Consider the following 20,737-nt stretch of genomic DNA (forward strand, 5'->3'; position numbering starts at 1 on the left):
CAGAAAGTTGGCAGTAATGATGTAATGTAATTCTTCTAACAGAGACTGTTTCCATAGGAAGGTTTCCAGGAAGAGAAGTAGTGGGGGGGATATATATGTATTTCATTGTTATTTACTGATTCATTTCAGTATTTCTCTCTGGGCAAATGAAAGAATAATTGCTATGAAAAAATAATAATCTTGCAGACACACATCTCATATCTCTGGTGCTGTTTCCCATTCTCAGGTCAGATTTGCTGCTACAGCTACTGCTACAGACGGAATGTAAAACAACGAATAGGAATGGTGTGAATAGCTGTTGCTAAGTCTGTATACATTTGTTCCTTTTAGAAGTGAGATTGCAAGCCCTTTATAGCAGGCATCCAATCCCTTCTTTGTTTTTATATGTAAATGTGACATCCCCTTACAGTCATTTAGATTGTCATTGTCAAGCACTGTGTATATGAACTGCACCATGCAGATAACAAACAGAATTGCCTGCAACATAAACAAAGTAGGGGGTCTTCACCTTTCGCCCTTTACCTTTACAAAAGTCTGGAGTCAGTATTCAATACATAGTAAAAATGCACATGTCTTTTAACCACTACAATTAAAAGAGACTCAATTTCTGAAGATACTTCAAGTAAGCAGGGACACAAGGTTGTGTACAATGTGCATAGGTATAATCACTATGGGAGAAAGGTAAATGTAAAAGATGTGTAAGAAGTTAGATTTTTTTTAGAGGTTGATGAAGTAACAACCTTCAGTACAGCAGACCATGTAAACTTGGCAAGGTCTGTTTGTCCTGCCAGTCTTATGGTCTCTGGCAGACAGCCTAATGCCACACATGCAGAGTCAGAAGCAACACGTTGAGCAGAGGGTGTCTCCAATATTCAGATTTCTCATTTGTGTAAAATAATCCTTTTGTGCAGTACAGTGTGTGCATCCACTGCTCCCTATGTCCACCTATACAGAAGAGAACAACAGCCAGACTCACCGTTCTGCAGGACTGATCTTCCTCAGATACAGAGTTTTGAATCCATATTGCAGGGAATCTTGAAGCACAAAGATTTCCCCCTCTGTAATGAAAACTCACTCTGAGGCTCGGTCTTCCCTTCCCCTTCTGTCTCCTCCTCCTCCTTTCTCAAACTTATTTTTTCCTCCTCTCTTTTCCACACTTTCATCCCCCTCCTCCACTCACTATCTATCAATCTCTTCCTTTGCTTTTCTCTTTTTTCATCTATCTCCTTTCCCTCCTTCCCTCCACTCCTCTTTCCCCGTCTCCTCTAACCTCCCCTTTTTTCTACCAAAGTTTAGTTTTCTCTTTATATTTGCTTTACCCTATTTAATTATTTAAAGATAAAAGCTAAATACCATTGTATACGATATATATATATATATATATATATATATATATATATATATATATATGAAACAAACAGAAAAGTGATTCAACGAACCCCAAAGATTATTAGCCAGCACAGATTATGATGCCTTATATATATTTATATATATATATATATACACAGACACACACACATATATATAGATTTATATATATATATATATTATATATATATATATATATACACACACACATGTATATGTATATATACACACACACACACATATATATATATATATATGTACACACACACATATACAGTATATATATATATATATATATATACACATATATATATATATTTATACACAATACACACACACATATATATTTATATAAACACACAGACAACACACATATATATTATATATATTGTTTAAGGTGCTGATAGGGTTTAATAGCCTGTAGTTTGTGTTCAGAGATCCTTCTAGTATTTTCTTCTTTTGCCTCTTTCACAGAGACAGCTATAGTTCCAGTTTTGACTATTTTTCTTGGGCTGTATGATTAACATAAAACCTTACAAAACAGAAGGAAATGCTTGAAGATTAATACAGATCATACAGAAAAGAGCAGAAAGATGCTACTGCTTAGCCGATCAAGAAATATTGCAGGCACATAGCTAGCTGTTTTAACCCCTTAATGACAATGGGTTTTCCCAGTTTCTGTTCTTAAATGAAAGAGGCAGACTAGGGATCTTACTCTGTATTGCTTGCACCATTATAATCTGCTATCTTGTTTTTTTAAAGGGATATGAAACCCAATCTTTGTGATTCAGACAGAGCATATCATGTTAAAAAAAAGTTTCCAATTTACTGTTGAAGAGATACCTAGGTTGGCATCTGGAGCACCACATGGCAGTAAATTGTGCTTCCACCTCTTGCAAATGGATAACATTCTTGCAAAACTGCTGCCATATAATGTTCCAGAAATGGGCCGACTCCTTAGCATGCACCACACTTTTCAACAAAAGATACCAAGAGAACAAAGACAAATTGCTAATAGAAGTAAATTATAACATTGTTTAAAATTGCGTGCTCTATCTGAATCATGGAAGAATTTTTTTTGGGTTTCATATCCCTTTAACAGACAAACAGGCATTTCTTGTGGTACCCTCTTTGGGTACATAAAATAACAATAAATAGGAATTTCATATTTAAAAAAAAGGGAAAAAAATTTAAAAACTTTCTTGTAGTTTTTTTATAATAATTTATACAAAACTAGTGTAGAAAAATACCTCATATTTCTAGGTTTCCAAGGCCTAGATTTGGAGTTTTGCGGCCAAAGGGGTGCGTTAGCTACGCGTGCTTTTTTCTGGCCGCACCTTTTAAATACCGCTGGTATTTAGAGTTCACAGAAGGGCTGCGTTAGGCTCCAAAAAAGGAGCGTATAGCATATTTACCGCAACTGCAACTCTCGATACCAGCGGTGCTTACGGACGCGGCCAGCTTCAAAAACGTGCTCGTGCACGATTCCCCCATAGGAAACAATGGGGCAGTTTGAGCTGAAAAAAACACCTGCAAAAAAGCAGCGTTCAGCTCCTAACACGGCCCCATTGTTTCCTATGGGGAAACACTTCCTAAGTCTGCACCTAACACCCTAACATGTACCCCGAGTCTAAACACCCTAACCTTACACTTATTAACCCCTATTCTGCCTACCCCGCTATCGCTGACCCCTGCATTACACTTTTAACCCCTAATCTGCCGCTCCGTACACCGCCGCAACCTACATTACCCTATGTACCCTTAATCTGCTGCCCCTAACACCGCCGACCCCTATATTATATTTATTAACCCCTAATCTGCCCCCCACAATGTCGCCGCCAGCTACCTACAATAATTAACCCCTAATCTGCCGACCGCATCTCATCGCTACTATAATAAAGTTATTAAACCCTAATCCGCCTTACTCCCGCCTCAATAACCCTATAAGAAATAGTATTAACCCCTAATCTGCCCTCCCTAACATCGCCGACACCTAACTTCAATTATTAACCCCTAATCTGCCGACCGGAGCTCGCCGCTACTATAATAAATGTATTAACCCCTAAAGCTAAGTCTAAACCTAACACTAACACCCCCCTAAATTAAATATAATTTAAATCTAACGAAATAAATTAACTCTTATTAAATAAATTATTCCTATTTAAAGCTAAATACTTACCTGTAAAATAAACCCTAATATAGCTACAATATAAATTATAATTATATTGTAGCTATTTTAGGATTAATATTTATTTTACAGGCAACTTTGTATTTATTTTTACCAGGTACAATAGCTATTAAATAGTTATGAACTATTTAATAGCTAAAATAGTTAAAATAATAACAAAATTACCTGTAAAATAAATCCTAACCTAAGTTACAATTAAACTTAACACTACACTATCAATAAATAAATTAAATAAACTACCTACAATTATCTACAATTAAACCTAACACTACACTATCAATAAATTAATTACATACAATACCTACAAATAACTACAATTAAATAAACTAACTAAAGTACAAAAAATAAAAAAGAACTAAGTTACAAAAAATAAAAAAAATATTTACAAACATTAGAAAATATTACAACAATTTTAAACTAATTACACCTACTCTAAGCCCCCTAATGAAATAACAAAGACCCCCAAAATAAAAAAATGCCCTACCCTATTCTAAATTAAAAAAGTTCAAAGCTCTTTTACCTTACCAGCCCTGAAAAGGGCCATTTGCGGGGCATGCCCCAAATAATTCAGCTCTTTTGCCTGTAAAAAAAAACATACAATACCCCCCCAACATTACAACCGACCACCCACATACCCCTAATCTAACCCAAACCCCCCTTAAATAAACCTAACACTAAGCCCCTGAAGATTTTCCTACCTTATCTTCACCTTGCCAGGTTCACCGATCCGTCCTCCGAAGTCTTGATCCAAGCCTCCGGAATCTTGATCCAAGCCCAAGCGGGGGCTGAAGAGTGACGTCCATCCTCCGGCTGAAGTCTTGATCCAAGCGGGCAGAAGAGGACATCTGGACCGGCAAACATCTTCATTCAAGCCGCATCTTCTATGTTCTTCAATCCGATGACGACCGGCTGATCTTCAAGACCTCCAGCGCGGATCCATCCATCTTCACCGACGACTTCCCGACGAATGACGGTTCCTTTAAGGGTCGTCATCCAAGATGGCGTCCCTCGAATTCCGATTGCCCTCCCTAACATCGCCGACACCTAACTTCAATTATTAACCCCTAATCTGCGACGGAGCTCGCCGCTACTATAATAAATGTATTAACCCCTAAAGCTAAGTCTAAACCTAACACTAACACCCCCCTAAGTTAAATATAATTTAAATCTAACGAAATAAATTAACTCTTATTAAATAAATTATTCCTATTTAAAGCTAAATACTTACCTGTAAAATAAACCCTAATATAGCTACAATATAAATTATAATTATATTGTAGCTATTTTAGGATTAATATTTATTTTACAGGCAACTTTGTATTTATTTTAACCAGGTACAATAGCTATTAAATAGTTAGAACTATTTAATAGCTAAAATAGTTAAAATAATACAAAATTACCTGTAAAATAAATCCTAACCTAAGTTACAATTAAACCTAACACTACACTATCAATAAATAAATTAAATAAACTACCTACAATTATCTACAATTAAACCAACACACTATCAATAAATTAATTATACAATACCTACAAATAACTACAATTAAATAAACTAACTAAAGTACAAAAAATAAAAAAGAACTAAGTTACAAAAAATAAAAAAATATTTACAAACATTAGAAAAATATTACAACAATTTTAAACTAATTACACCTACTCTAAGCCCCCTAATAAATAACAAAGACCCCCAAAATAAAAAAATGCCCTACCCTATTCTAAATTAAAAAAGTTCAAAGCTCTTTTACCTTACCAGCCCTGAAAAGGGCCATTTGCGGGGCATGCCCCAAATAATTCAGCTCTTTTGCCTGTAAAAAAAAACATACAATACCCCCCCCAACATTACAACCACCACCCACATACCCCTAATCTAACCCAAACCCCCCTTAAATAAACCTAACACTAAGCCCCTGAAGATTTCCTACCTTATCTTCACCTTGCCAGGTTCACCGATCCGTCCTCCGAAGTCTTGATCCAAGCCTCCGAATCTTGATCCAAGCCCAAGCGGGGGCTGAAGAGTGACGTCCATCTCCGGCTGAAGTCTTGATCCAAGCGGGCAGAAGAGGACATCGGACCGGCAAACATCTTCATCAAGCCGCATCTTCTATGTTCTTCAATCCGATGACGACCGGCTGATCTTCAAGACCTCCAGCGCGGATCCATCCATCTTCACCGACGACTTCCCGACGAATGACGGTTCCTTTAAGGACGTCATCCAAGATGGCGTCCCTCGAATTCCGATTGGCTGATAGGATTCTATCAGCCAATCGGAATTAAGGTAGGAAAATTCTGATTGGCTGATGGAATCAGCCAATCAGATTCAAGTTCAATCCGATTGGCTGATCCAATCAGCCAATCAGATTGAGCTGCATTCTATTGGCTGTTCCGATCAGCCAATAGAATGCGAGATCAATCTGATTGGCTGATTCCATCAGCCAATCAGAATTTTCCTACCTTAATTCCGATTGGCTGATAGAATCCTATCAGCCAATCGGAATTCGAGGGACGCCATCTTGGATGACGTCCCTTAAAGGAACCGTCATTCGTCTGGAAGTCGTCGGTGAAGATGGATGGATCCGCGCTGGAGGTCTTGAAGATCAGCCGGTCGTCATCGGATTGAAGAACATAGAAGATGCAGCTTGGATGAAGATGTTTGCCGGTCCGGATGTCCTCTTCTGCCCGCTTGGATCAAGACTTCAGCCGGAGGATGGACGTCACTCTTCAGCCCCCGCTTGGGCTTGGATCAAGATTTCGGAGGCTTGGATCAAGACTTCGGTGGACGGATCGGTGAACCTGGCTTGGTGAAGATAAGTAGGAAGATCTTCAGGGGCTTAGTGTTAGGTTATTTAAGGGGGTTTGGGTTAGATTAGGGTATGTGGGTGTGGGTTGTAATGTTGGGGGGGTATTGTATGTTTTTTTTACAGGCAAAAGAGCTGAATTATTTGGGGCATGCCCCGCAAATGGCCCTTTTCAGGGCTGGTAAGGTAAAAGAGCTTTGAACTTTTTAATTTAGAATAGGGTAGGGCATTTTTTTATTTTGGGGGTCTTTGTTATTTTATTAGGGGGCTTAGAGTAGGTGTAATTAGTTTAAAATTGTTGTAATATTTTTCTAATGTTTGTAAATATTTTTTTATTTTTTGTAACTTAGTTCTTTTTTATTTTTTGTACTTTAGTTAGTTTATTTAATTGTAGTTATTGTAGGTATTGTATTTAATTTATTTATTGATAGTGTAGTGTTAGGTTTAATTGTAACTTAGGTTAGGATTTATTTTACAGGTAATTTGTAATTATTTTAACTAGGTAACTATTAAATAGTTCTTAACTATTTAATAGCTATTGTACCTGGTTAAAATAAATACAAAGTTGCCTGTAAAATAAATATTAATCCAAAAATAGCTACAATATAATTATAATTTATAGTGTAGCTATATTAGGGTTTATTTTACAGGTAAGTATTTAGATTTAAATAGGATTAATTTATTTAAGAAGAGTTAATTTATTTCGTTAGATAAAATTATATTTAACTTAGGGGGGTGTTAGGTTTAGGGTTAGAATTAGCTTTAGGGGTTAAAAATTATTAGAGTAGCGGTGAGCTCCGGTCGGCAGATTACGGTTAATACTTGAAGTTAGGTGTCGGCGATGTTAGGGAGGGCAGATTAGGGGTTAATACTATTATTATAGGGTTATTGAGGCGGAAGTGAGGCGGATTAGGGGTTAATACATTTATTATAGTAGCGGCGAGATCCGGTCGGCAGATTAGGGGTTAATAAGTGTAGGTAGGTGGAGGCGACGTTGGGGGGCAGATTAGGGGTTAATAAATATAATATAGGGGTCGGCGATGTTAGGGGCAGCAGATTAGGGGTACATAGGGATAACGTAGCTGGCGGCGGTGTACGGAGCGGCAGATTAGGGGTTAAAAAATTTTAATAGAGTGGCGGCGATGTGGGGGGACCTCGGTTTAGGGGTACATAGGTAGTTTATGGATGTTAGTGTACTTTAGAGCACAGTAGTTAAGAGCTTTATGAACCGGCGTTAGCCAAAAAGCTCTTAACTACTGACTTTTTTCTGCGGCTGGAGTTTTTTCGTTAGATTTCTAACGCTCACTTCAGCCAAGACTCTAAATACTGGCGTTAGAAAGATCCCATTGAAAAGATAGGATACGCAAATGGCGTAGGGGGATCTGCGGTATGGAAAAGTCGCGTCTGCAAAGTGAGCGTTAGACCCTTTCCTGACTGACTCCAAATACCAGCGGTAGCCCAAAACCAGCGTTAGGAGCCTCTAACGCTGGTTTTGACGGCTACCGCCCAACTCTAAATCTAGCCGTAAGTAATTTATAGCAAATAAAGGCCAAATTAGCTGTGCTTGGACTGAAAGCTTAAAGGGACAGTTCACCAACAATTTTCTCTCCTTTAAATTGTTCCCAAAGATCCATTTAAATTGTTTACAAGTAGCTCCTTTACCCTTATTTCCAGATTTAAAATAGCTGATTTACGGCTAGATTTAGAGTTGGGCGGTAGCCGTCAAATCCAGCGTTAGAGGCTCCTACGCTGGTTTTGGGCTACCGCTGGTATTTGGAGTCAGTCAGGAAGGGTCTAACGCTCACTTTGCAGCCGCGACTTTTCCATACCGCAGATCCCCCTACGCCATTTGCGTATCCTATCTTTTCAATGGGATCTTTCTAACGCCAGTATTTAGAGTCTTGGCTGAAGTGAGCATTAGAAATCTAACGACAAAAACTCCAGCCGCAGAAAAAAGTCAGTAGTTAAGAGCTTTTTGGGCTAACGCCGGTTCATAAAGCTCTTAACTACTGTGCTCTAAAGTACCATAACACCCATAAACTACCTATGTACCCTAAACCGAGGTCCCCCCACATCGCCGCCACTCTATTAAATTTTTTTATCCCCCTAATCTGCCGCTCCGTACACCCGCCGCCAGCTACGTTATACCCTATGTACCACTCTATATCTGCTGCCCCTAACATCGCCGACCCCTATATTATATTTATTAACCCCTAATCTGCCGCCCCAACGTCACCTCCACCTAGCCTACAAATTATTAACCCCTAATCTGCCGACCGGATCTCGCCGCTACTATAATAAATGTATTAACCCCTAATCCGCCTCACTCCCGCCTCAAATTACCGCTATAATAAATAGTATTAACTCCTAATCTGCCCTCCCTAACACATCGCCGACACCTAACTTCAAGTAATTAACCCCTAATCTGCCGACCGGAGCTCACCGCTACTCTAATAAATTTTTTAACCCTAAATGCTAATTCTAACCCTAACACACCCCCCTAAATTAAATATAATTTTATTCTAACGAAATACATTAACTCTTATTAAATAAAGTTAATCCTATTTAAATCTAAATACTTACCTGTAAAATAAACCCTAATATAGCTACAATATAAATTATAATTATATGTGTAGCTATTTAGGATTAATATTTATTTTACAGGCAACTTTGTATTTATTTATTAACCAGGTACAATAGCTATTATATAGTTAAGAAACTATTTAAAATAGTTACCTAGATCAAATAGAATTTACAAATTACCTGTAAAATAAATCCTAACCTAAGTTACAATAAACCTAACACTACACTATCAAATAAATAAATACAATACCTACAATAACTACAATTAAATAAACTAACTAAAGTACAGAAAAATAAAAAAGAACTAAGTTACAAAAAATAAAAAAAATATTTACAAACATTAGAAAAATATTACAACAATTTTTAAACTAATTACACCTACTCTAAGCCCCCTAATAAAATAACAAAGACTCCCAAAATAAAAAAATGCCCTACCCTATTCTAAATTAAAAAAGTTCAAAGCTCTTTTACCTTACCAGCCCTGAAAAGGGCCATTTGCGGGGCATGCCCCAAATAAATTCAGCTCTTTTGCCTGTAAAAAAAAAACCATACAATACCCCCCAACATGACAACATCCCACCACCCACATACCCCTAATCTAACCCAAACCCCCCTTAAATAAACCTAACACTAAGCCCCTGAAGATCTTCCTACCTTATCTTCACCATGCCAGGTTCCACCGAGTACTGTCCACCGAAGTCTTGATTCCAAAGCCTCCGAAATCTTGATCAAGCCCAAGCGGGGGCTGAAGAGTGACGTCCATCCTCCGGCTGAAAGTCTTGATCCAAGCGGAGCAGAAGAGGACATCCGGGAACCCGGCAAACATCTTCATCCAAGCCGCATCTTCTATGTTCTTCAATCCGATGACGACCCGGCTGATCTTCAAGACCATCCAGCGCGGATCCATCCATCTTCACCGACGACTATCCGACGAATGACGGTTCCTTTAAGGGACGTCATCCAAGATGGCGTCCCTCGAATTCCGATTGGCTGATAGGATTTATCATGCCAATCGGAATTAAGGTAGGAAAATATCTGAATTTGGCTGATGTAATCAGCCAAACAGATTGAGCTTGCATTCTTATTGGCTGATCGGAACCAGCCAATAGAATGCAAGCTCAATCTGATTGGCTGATTTGGATCTGCCAATCGGATTGAACTTGAATCTGATTGGCTGATTCCATCAGCCAATCAGAATTTTTCCTACCTTAATTCCGATTGGCTGATAGAATCCTATCTAGCCAATCGGAATTCGAGGGACGCCATCTTGGATGACGTCCGTAAAGGAACCGTCATCATTGGAAGTCGTCGTGAAGATGGATGGATCCACGCTGGAGGTCTTGAAGATCAGCCGGTCGACATCGGATTGAAGAACATAGAAGATGCAGCTTGGATGAAGATGTTTGCCGGTCCGGAATGTTCCTCTTCTGCCCGCTTGGATCAAGACTTCAGCCGGAGGATGGACGTCACTCTTCAGCCCCCGCTTGGGCTTGGATCAAGATTTCGGAGGCTTGGATCAAGACTTCGGAGGACGGATCGGTGAACCTGGCAAGGTGAAGATAAGGTAGGAAATCTTCAGGGGCTTAGTGTTAGGTTTATTTAAGGGGGGTTTGGGTTAGATTAGGGGTATGTGGGTGGTGGGTTTTAATGTTGGGGGGGTATTGTATGGTTTTTTTTACAGGCAAAAGAGCTGAATTATTTGGGGCATGCCCCGCAAATGGCCATTTTCAGGGCTGGTAAGGTAAAAGAGCTTTGAACTTTTTAAATTTAGAATAGGGAAGGGCATTTTTTTATTTTGGGGGTCTTTGTTATTTTATTAGGGGGCTTAGAGTAGGTGTAATTAGTTTAAAATAGATGTAATATTTTTCTAATGTTTGTAAATATTTTTTTATTTTTTGTAACTTAGTTCTTTTTTATTTTTTGTACTTTAGTTAGTTTATTTAATTGTAGTTATTTGTAGGTATTATATGTAATTAATTTATTGATAGTGTATTGTTAGGTTTAATTGTAGATAATTGTAGGTAGTTTATTTAATTTATTTATTGATAGTGTAGTGTTAGGTTTAATTGTAACTTAGGTTAGGATTTATTTTACAGGTAATTTTGTTATTATTTTAACTATTTTAGCTATTAAATAGTTCTTAACTATTTCATAGCTATTGTACCTGGTTAAAATAAATACAAAGTTGCCTGTAAAATAAATATTAATCCTAAAATAGCTACAATATAATTATAATTTATATTGTAGCTATATTAGGGTTTATTTTACAGGTAAGTATTTAGCTTTAAATAGGAATAATTTATTTAATAAGAGTTAATTTATTTCGTTAGATTTAAATTATATTTAACTTAGGGGGGTGTTAGTGTTAGGTTTAGACTTAGCTTTAGGGGTTAATACAGGTCGGCAGATTAGGGGTTAATAATTGAAGTTAGGTGTCGGCGATGTTAGGGAGGGCAGATTAGGGGTTAATATCTATTTCTTATTGGGTTATTGAGGCGGGAGTGTAGGCGGAGGTATAGGGGTTAATAACTTTATTATAGTAGTGTTGAGATAGCGGTCGGCCAGATTTGTGGGTTAATTATTGTAGGTAGCTGGCGGCGACGTTGTGGGGGCAGATTAGGGGTTAATAAATATAAATATAGGGATCGGCGGTAGTTAGGGGGCAGCAGATTAGGGGTACATAGGGATAATGTAGGTTGTGGCGGTGTACGGAGCGGCAGATTAGGGGTTAAAAGTGTAATGTCAGGGGGTCAGCGATAGCGGGGTCGGCAGAATAGGGGTTAATAAGTGTAAGGTTAGGGTGTTTAGACTCGGGGTACATGTTAGGGTGTTAGGTGCAGACTTAGGAAGTGTTTCCCCATAGGAAACAATGGGGCCTGCGTTAAGAGCTGAACGCTGCTTTTTTGCAGGTGTTAGGTTTTTTTTCAGCTCACACTGCCCCATTGTTTCCTATGGGGGAATCGTGCGCGAGCACGTTTTTGAAGCTGGCCGCGTCCGTAAGCACCGCTGGTATCGAGAGTTGCAGTTGTGGTAAATATGCTATACGCTCCTTTTTTGGAGCCTAACGCAGCCCTTCTGTGATCTCTAAATACCAGCAATATTTAAAAGGTGCAGTCAGAAAAAAGCACGCGTAGCTAACGCACCCCTTTGGCCGCAAAACTCCAAATCTAGGCCATAGTTTGTGCTATCACCCCTTATACTGAAAGTTTGTATACTGCAGTCTCAGCTATTGACATGCTATGTAAACACAGCCAGCAGAAGAAATTACACTCTCAGTGAGGTGCAGGATAGTTAAGTAATACAATTATAATTTTCCATTGTTCTCTCTAAGTATTGAGCTTTGGTTTTCCGGATAAATATAAGATAAGGAAGCAAGTGTGTGTACACAAAATTATAACATAATGAGTTATGATATTACCCGAAACTCAACCCATTATAATAGGCCAGCTATTTCATATACACAAAAAACCCTGAAAATGCAATTTCCCATACATTTTATACTCTGCAGCTGGTATAAAAGTCATTGAAAATACATTAATCTAAAAACATTTTTACAGAGCTGGTGTGGGGTGAAGACATTACAGAGATAATGTGACGGCTATGGAACATGCAGGATTTAAGCCCGATATCTTTCCTGTTAGCCTTGGGTATGTTTATTTGCTAGTCTACACAATAACAAGAACTAAGAGACGATATATGGGACAGTATACAGCATTTACTCTACATGAAGGCCCGACAAGCTGATATATGAGACTTTGCTATTAGGCCATTTGGAGTGCTCCATGCAAATGATAGTTAGTAAGCTAGTAAATGCGTGGCCGTCGAGTTAGGAAGGTTACATAAACATAGATATTCTCCTTATTATATATGTCATTAGAACTGTCATTTTATTTTATGTGCATTTTTTGCTGTTATGTATCTTAGACAATAGTCTTATGTATGGTCTGCAAAGCTAGGCATAAAACTGAACTATGCTTATATTTAGGGACTAGACCACCTAGCGTGCCCCAATGAAGCAGTTATTACACGTTATAGCCGGGATTACGTGCCTTAACAAATACACTAGCTTTAATGATGGCAATAAGCCGGAGCTTCTTGTTTAGTGTACATTTACAAGTTTAATATATATAAATACTGGTGTGACCTGCCAATTCAATTTACACCTGCCTTATAATTTGACTTCTCCACTGGAGTTATAAATATATGCCGGTTCCATAGGCCAGTTTTATAAGAACTCGCAGTATAGTGTTTTTATCTTCCATTCATCTATTAGTTTGCTTAAATAATATGTAGAATATGATGCTGTACATGAGACAATAGGAGAGTGTTATGCTTATGACCTTATGTGGCACTTATAGTTCTTATTTCTTACGGGTATTATGCACAGTTACGCCACAGGTACTAACACTAGTTATGCGATAATATGTATAATTACCTAATATGTATGGTATATGTTTATTATGGTGGGGAGGGTAGTGGATATGTTTTTCTAACTGGATTTGGGTCTTCTATCTTCTTCGTCATATAATAGGGCTTGGGTATTGGAGTTCACTATGTCTTGTTAACATGGATCTCCCTAAACTCCATCTGCCCAATAGTACTACTCACCAAACCCCAAAATATTGGTTCAGCATCACATATTCCAGGCAATATTTTACACAAGTGGTATAGTTTGCATAGCATTTTCCAGTTGACGTGAATGTTTGTGAAAGATATAACTATATATAAGTTATCAGCTGCCATTAGTATCACATCCTCCTGGGCCCCCCCATATAGTTTACCCGCTAAGCCATGGGACATAGATCCCATGTTTGAACCCCTAAATTCTTTATATGTGTGTTTCATCATAGAAGATATTGATAGCCCCCTCCCTATCTGGTTTGTCTAAACATATGTGCAAACACAGTTACAAGGGTCCAAAAGTGGCCCTATATGATTTCAGTTTCAGTTTTTAGTTTCCCTCTCACTAGAGATATACACGTTATATGATCCAAAAGAGATCACTTGTGACCTGAGAGGATCCACTTTATTTTTATTTTTCCAATAGAGGAAAATGAGGTATAATTTACGTATACACATAGTTGGAGTGGGTTTATATGCTTATTAATATAAATGCTGGTTTATATTCTAATGGTGTAACAGTGTATGACATTGTCCACATATATTAGTATATCCTTACCACTTATATTACCATGTGACATACCATTGTATATCTCATACTACTGTAAGTGTATATTGCATATTTGCTGTTATTGCATATAACCTCAATAAAAAAATAAAAAATAAAAAAAACAGTTTTACAGTATACTCTCCCTTTAAAGAGACATGAAGCTCAATTTTTTCTTTCATTATTCAGACAGATCATGTAATTTTAAATAACTTTACAATTTATTGCTATTATCTAATTTGTTTAGTTCTCTTTGTATCCTTTGTTTAAAAGTATACCTAGGTATGCTTAAATGCTATTGATTGGTGGCTTCACATATATGCACCTTTTGATTGGCTTTTAGCTACCCCAGTAGTGCATTGCTGCTCCTTTATCAAATAATAACAAGATAATGGGGCCGATTTATCATTGTCTGTCCGACATGATACGCTGTAGCGTATCATGTCCGGCAGACATCGCTGAATACTGACAGCATACGCTGTCATCATTTAAAATTGCACAAACAGTTCTGGTGAACTGCTTGTGCAATGCCGCCCCCTGCAGATTTGCGGCCAATCTGCCGCTAGCAGGGGGTGTCAATCAACCCGATCATATAAGATTGGGAAGATTGCAGACCGCAGCCTCAGAGGCGGCGTACCAGTTATGGAGCAGCGGTCTTAAGATTACCTAACCCTACTTAAATAATTTAAATCTACACTAAAAAATTACAAAGTTACAAAAAACTAAGTTACACAAAATAACAAACACTAAGTTACAAAATAAAATAAACACTAAGTTACACAAAATAAAAAAGACATTATCAAAGATTTAAACTAATTACACCTAATCTAAGGGCCCTATGAAAATAAAAAAGCCCCCCCAAAATAAAAAAAACCCCTAGCCTACAATAAACTACAAATAGCCCTTAAAAGGGCCTTTTGCGGGTCATTGCCCCAAAGAAATCAGCTCTTTACCTGCAAAAAAAAAATACAAACAACCCCCCCAACAGTAAAACCCATCAACCACACAACCAACCCCCCAAATGAAAAGCTAACTAACAAAACCTAAGCTCCCCATTGCCCTGAAAAGGGCATTTGTATGTGCATTGCCCTTAAAATGGCATTTAGCTCTATTGCGGCCCAAACCCTAGCCTAAAAATAAAACCCACCCAATAAGCCCTTAAAAAATCCTAACACTAACCCCTGAAGATTCACTTACAGTTTGAAGATCCGACATCCATCCTCAACGAAGCGGCAGAAGTCCTCATCGAAGCCGCAGAAGTCTTCATCCAAGCGGCCGAAGTCTTCCCAATCACTGGTGTGATCTCCGTGAGAAAATGTTGCAAGAAGAAATCTGTAGATACAGAAGAGGGGATGGAGCGCAGCCAGGGGGACACAAACCAATCTAAATGCAGATTATAAAAATATTCCACTTTATTCATAAAAAATATAGCAAGATGTACACGTACAAACTTCACCCTCAAACATATGAGGTATGTAACAGCACGCTCGTATAGATGTCCACAAAATAGCAGAAATCCACACTTGATACTTTATGAAAGTTCCAGTGATCCCTTATCACGCTGTGCGGTTGCACAGTACACTTAGCCCACTACAGAATAACAGGGGTTTCATTGATAATAGTAAACGCTATAAACATATGGCATCTCCCCCCACAGCAACTCTGTATACAAAGTCCAGGGCCGTAGTTGTTAAGGTGCTTATATTAGAACAAACAAGCAAGGAGGAAGTAATACTGGGGCAGCGGTAGTACTGTGTTAATGCCGGCTTCAGATCCGCCGCTGCACACAGCTCACCTGTGTCCTCCGTATACAAAATGGGCGTGGATTTCTGCTATTTTGTGGACATCTATACGAGCGTGCTGTTACATACCTCATATGTTTGAGGGTGAAGTTTGTACGCGTACATCTTGCTAAATTTTTTATGAATAAAGTGGAATATTTTATAATCTGCACTTAGATTGGTTTGTGTCCCCCTGGCTGCGCTCCACCCCCTCTTTTGTATCTACAGATTTCTTCTTATTATAAGATAGGGATGCATTAATATTTAATATAAAGTTAGCGGGTTGTTAGGTTTAGGGGTTAATAGGTGAATTTAGTTTATGGCGATGTGGGGGGCTGGCGGTTTAGGGGTTAATAACTTTATTTAGTTGCGGTGGGCTCCGTGAGCGGCGGGATAGGGGTTAATAACATAATGTAAGTGGCGGCGGTGTAGGGGGCGGAAGATTAGGGGTTAATAACATAATGTAGGTGGCAGCAGTGTAGGGGGCGGCGGATTAGGGGTTACTAACATAATGTAGGTGGCGGCGGGCTCCGGGAGCGGCGGTTTAGGGGTAAATAACTTTATTTAGGTTGCGCGAGGTCCGGGATCGGCGGTTTAGGGGTTAAACATTTTAGTATAATGGCGGTGTTTAGTGACAGTATACAAATAAAGCTGGGAAAAAGCAAAAGAGCAGCGAGATCGATGACTGTCAGTTAACAACAGTCTGCTGCTCATTGCCCCGTACTTGGTGCACGGCTTTTTTACAGCTTTTTTGTTAAATTTGGAGAGTGTATTCAGGTCTGCGGCAGCGATGTTAGGCGATGTCAGGCGAGGGTTTTGGTGCCGTCGAATGCAAGTAAGTTAACGGCTTGATAAGTAGGGGCCACAGAGTCAATGCAACCACATAAGATAATAGACCATAAACAGCACCATGTAGGTAATGCGCCAATAAATAGTAAAAGATATAATAGTAGCACACAATGAAGTTGAAACATGCACAATTAAAAGACCAATAACAGGTGTAAACCTTATGTAACCCACTTCAAATAATTAATAGCTTTATCAATAAATAGCTTTATTAACACCCCCATGTAAGCAATGAAAAATATTTGCAAGTGGGAGGAAAAAAGGGAGGTAATTTTTACAATTTTAATTTACTATTTTTATTGGCAAAGACATAAAAAAACCTTAGGGACAAAAACACTTCATTAAAATAAAAGTATAACAATACACTTGATTAAAATTCAGGCATCCACCAACATCTCAGTGTGTATCACAGGGATAGGGGGTCCCTGAGTTTGATTACCTGGGGTGATCTCCATAGCGCTAGATCTGTGCTGTCTACAGGATATGGCACATACAAGAAAAGGAGTGACATATAATACAGAGAAAGAGCAGAACAAAGAAGAGGTTCTGAAAGGTCAGGATATAGACAGAGAATTGTGACAACTGTCATATAAATACTGACATACACTGCCTGTCTTTATTATAAACATAGCTATAAAAATGTGTTAAGCCCAGACATCAAGTTCTCTAGCCCAAAGCGGCGCTGCTTTAGGATGGGCAAATGTTTTGCAACATTCGAAAATGAAACAAATTTTCACACATTCGATCGGTCGTTTCGAATTTTAAATGTTTGTACAGCATTCTAACATTCGTTTAATGTTATGGTATTTCTAATGCTTTCTTTAAATCAAATCTTCAATTCAAATTTTTCTAATAATTCAATTCGAATTATGCAATATTCAAATTCGAAAAATTTTAATTTATATATTTGTAATAGTATTTCTAATGCTCTCTTTAAATGCAATATTCAAAATAGAAACATTCAAATTGATATATTTGTATCTATTATGTATCAATTAACTAAATTCCCTACCACATGAACTATTGAACTTCTGAATAGTATTTGTTAAATTGAATCTTATATTCGAAATTTTAAATGTGGACATTCGATCTAATTATAAACATTCAAATTTGAAAGTGACATTCGAAAACTGTAAATAGCATTCCATTATAGAATTTTTAAGAATATTCGTTCTTATCAACATTCGATTATGTAAATCAAATTTCTACAATAAAATTCATTCTAACATTCGAATTTGAATATAAACACATTCACCCATCCCTAGCGCTGCTGTTCTATAAATGTTATCAAAGTCAATAACCTACAGTTTGCAGGAACAATATATGCCAGCCTAATTGTAAAACAATTGCATATGAACTATGAAAAAGATAAATAAGTACATAAATATAATTTAATAGCAAAAAAGTTTATGCAATATACTTTATAATTGTTTTTCCCTTAATGTGTTTCCATTTACTTATTATACCAGCTACAGAGTATAAAAAGGTAAAAGACATTCAGCTAGATTACGAGTTTTGAGTGGTATAGGGAAACTAACGAGCGCCACAAAAGCGTTGTTAATTCACCTCCACATAGCGTTACTATTACAAGTTTACAAAAACCCGGCTTGTGCGGGCGATATGGTGGCGTTGAGCTCCATACCTCACCCAAATACAAGTGCTGCTTTGATGTGCTTGTGCACGATTTCCCCCTAGACATCAATGGGAAAAGACGGCAAAGAAAAAGCCTAACACCTGCGATCGCGGAAAAAATAGCTCCGTAACACAGCCCCATTGATGTCTAGGGGAAAGAAAAAGTTATGTTTAAACCTAACACCCTAACATAAACCCCACGTCTAAACACCCCTAATCTGCCGCCCTTGACATCGCTGCAACCTACATAATGTTATTGACCCCTAATCTGCCGCCCCCAATGTCGCCGCCACTATACTAAAGTTATTAACCCCTAAACCTCTGGCTTCCAACATCACAAACACTAAATAAATATATTAACCCCTAAACCTAACTCTAACGTAACCCTAACCCTAAGCATAACCCTAACCCTAATGTAAGCCTAAATCTAAAACTAACTCCCCTTAACGTAAATATAATTAAAATAAATCTAAATTAAACTTACAATTATTAACTAAATAATACCTATTTAAAACTAAATACTTACCTGTAAAATAAAACCTAAGCTAGCTACAATATAACTAATAGTTATATTGTAGCTAGCTTAGGTTTTATTTTTATTTCACAGGTAAGTTTGTATTTATTTTAACTAGGTAGACTAGTTAGTAAATAGTTCTTAACTATTTACTAACTACCTAGCTAAAATAAATACAAAGTTACCTGTAAAATAAAACCTAACCTGCTTTACACTAAAACCTAACATTACAATAAAATAAAATAAATTAAATTAATAATATACAATTATCTAAATTAACAAAAAATAAACACTAAATTACACAAAATAAAAAAACAAAATTATCTAAAATAAAAAAGAATTCCATCTAATCTAATAGCCCTATCAAAATAAAAAAGCCCCCCCAAAAAATAAAAAAGCCCTAGCCTACACTAAACTACCATTGGCCCTTAAAAGGGCCTTTTGCGTGGCATTGCCCCAAAGAAATCAGCTCTTTTACCTGTTAAAAAAAAAATACAAACAACCCCCCAACAGTGAAACCCACCACCCACACAACCAAACCCCCCAAATAAAAACTTATCTAAATAAACCTAAGCTAAACATTGCCCTGAAAAGGGCATTTGGATGGGCATTGCCCTTAAAAGGGCATTTAGCTCTTTTACATTGCCCAAAGTCCCTAATCTAAAAATAAAACCCACCCAATAAACCCTTAAAAAAAAACTAACACTAATCCCCGACGATCCAGTTTTTGAAGACTGGACATCCATCCTCAGTCAGACGGCAGAAGTCTTCATCCAAGCAGGCAGAAGTTATTATCGAAGCCGGCAGAAGTCTTCATCCAAGCGGGCAGAAGTCTTCATCCAATAGCCAATAGAATGCAAGCTCAATCCTATTGGCTGATTGGATCAGCCAATAGGATGAAAGCTCAATCCTATTGGCTGATTGCAACAGCCAATAGGATTTTTTACCATTTAATTCCTATTGGCTGATAGAATTCTATCGGCAAATCGGAATGTAAGGGACACCATCTTGGATGACGTTACTTAAAGGGAAACTTCATTCTACAGCGACCATCGTAAGAAGAGGATGCTCCGCGCCAGATGTCTTGAAGATGGACCCGCTCCGCACTGGATGGATGAAGTTAGAAGATGCCGTCTGGATGAAGACTTCTGCCCGCTTGGATGAAGATTTCTTCTGGCTTCGATGAGGACTTCTGCCTGCTTGGATGAAGACTTCTGCCGCCTGGATGAGGATGGATGTCCCGTCTTCGAAAACTGTAAGTGGATCGTCGGGGGATAGTGTTAGTTTTTTTTAAGGGTTTATTGGGTGGGTTTTATTTTTAGATTTGGGACTTTGGGCAATGTAAAAGAGCTAATTGCCCTATTAAGGGCAATGCCCATCCAAATGCCCTTTTCAAGGCAATGTTTAGCCTCGGTTTATCTAGATAGGTTTTTATTTGTGGGGTTTGGTTGTGTGGGTGGTGGGGTTTACTGTTGGGGGGTTGTTTGTATTTTTTTTTAACAGGTAAAATAACTGATTTCTATGGGGCAATGCCCCGCAAAAGGCCCTTTTAAGGGCCATTGGTAGTTTAGTGTAGGCTAGGGTTTTTTTTATTTTGGGGAGGCTTTTTTATTTTGACTATTTTGGCTATTAGATTAGGTGTAATTCTTTCTTATTTTGGATCATTTTGTTTTTTATTTTGTGTAATTTAGTGTTTATTTTTTTATAATTTAGATAATTGTATTTTATTAATTTAATTTATTTTATTTTATAGTAATGTTAGGTTTTAGTGTAATGCATATTAGGTTTTATTTTACAGGTAACTTTGTATTTATTTTAGCTAGGTAGTTAGTAAATAGTTAATAACAATTACTAACTAGT

At 37.7% G+C, this 20,737-nt stretch overlaps 1 protein-coding gene across 5 annotated transcripts in view; it reads right to left on the minus strand.

The window, feature by feature from the left end:
* Window positions 1–1,074, minus strand: part of COL16A1 (collagen type XVI alpha 1 chain) — a 240,454-nt gene extending 239,380 nt beyond the window's left edge. For all 5 annotated transcript variants that reach the window (XM_053707234.1, XM_053707232.1, XM_053707233.1 and 2 more), the window contains exon 1: window positions 977–1,074. The gene's annotated coding sequence lies outside the window, so the exon portion shown is untranslated. The remainder of the gene's footprint in view (window positions 1–976) is intronic.
* Between the last annotated feature and the right edge of the window lie 19,663 nt (window positions 1,075–20,737).

This window comes from Bombina bombina, chromosome 3, assembly GCF_027579735.1.
Source record: "Bombina bombina isolate aBomBom1 chromosome 3, aBomBom1.pri, whole genome shotgun sequence".
NCBI lineage: Eukaryota > Metazoa > Chordata > Amphibia > Anura > Bombinatoridae > Bombina > Bombina bombina.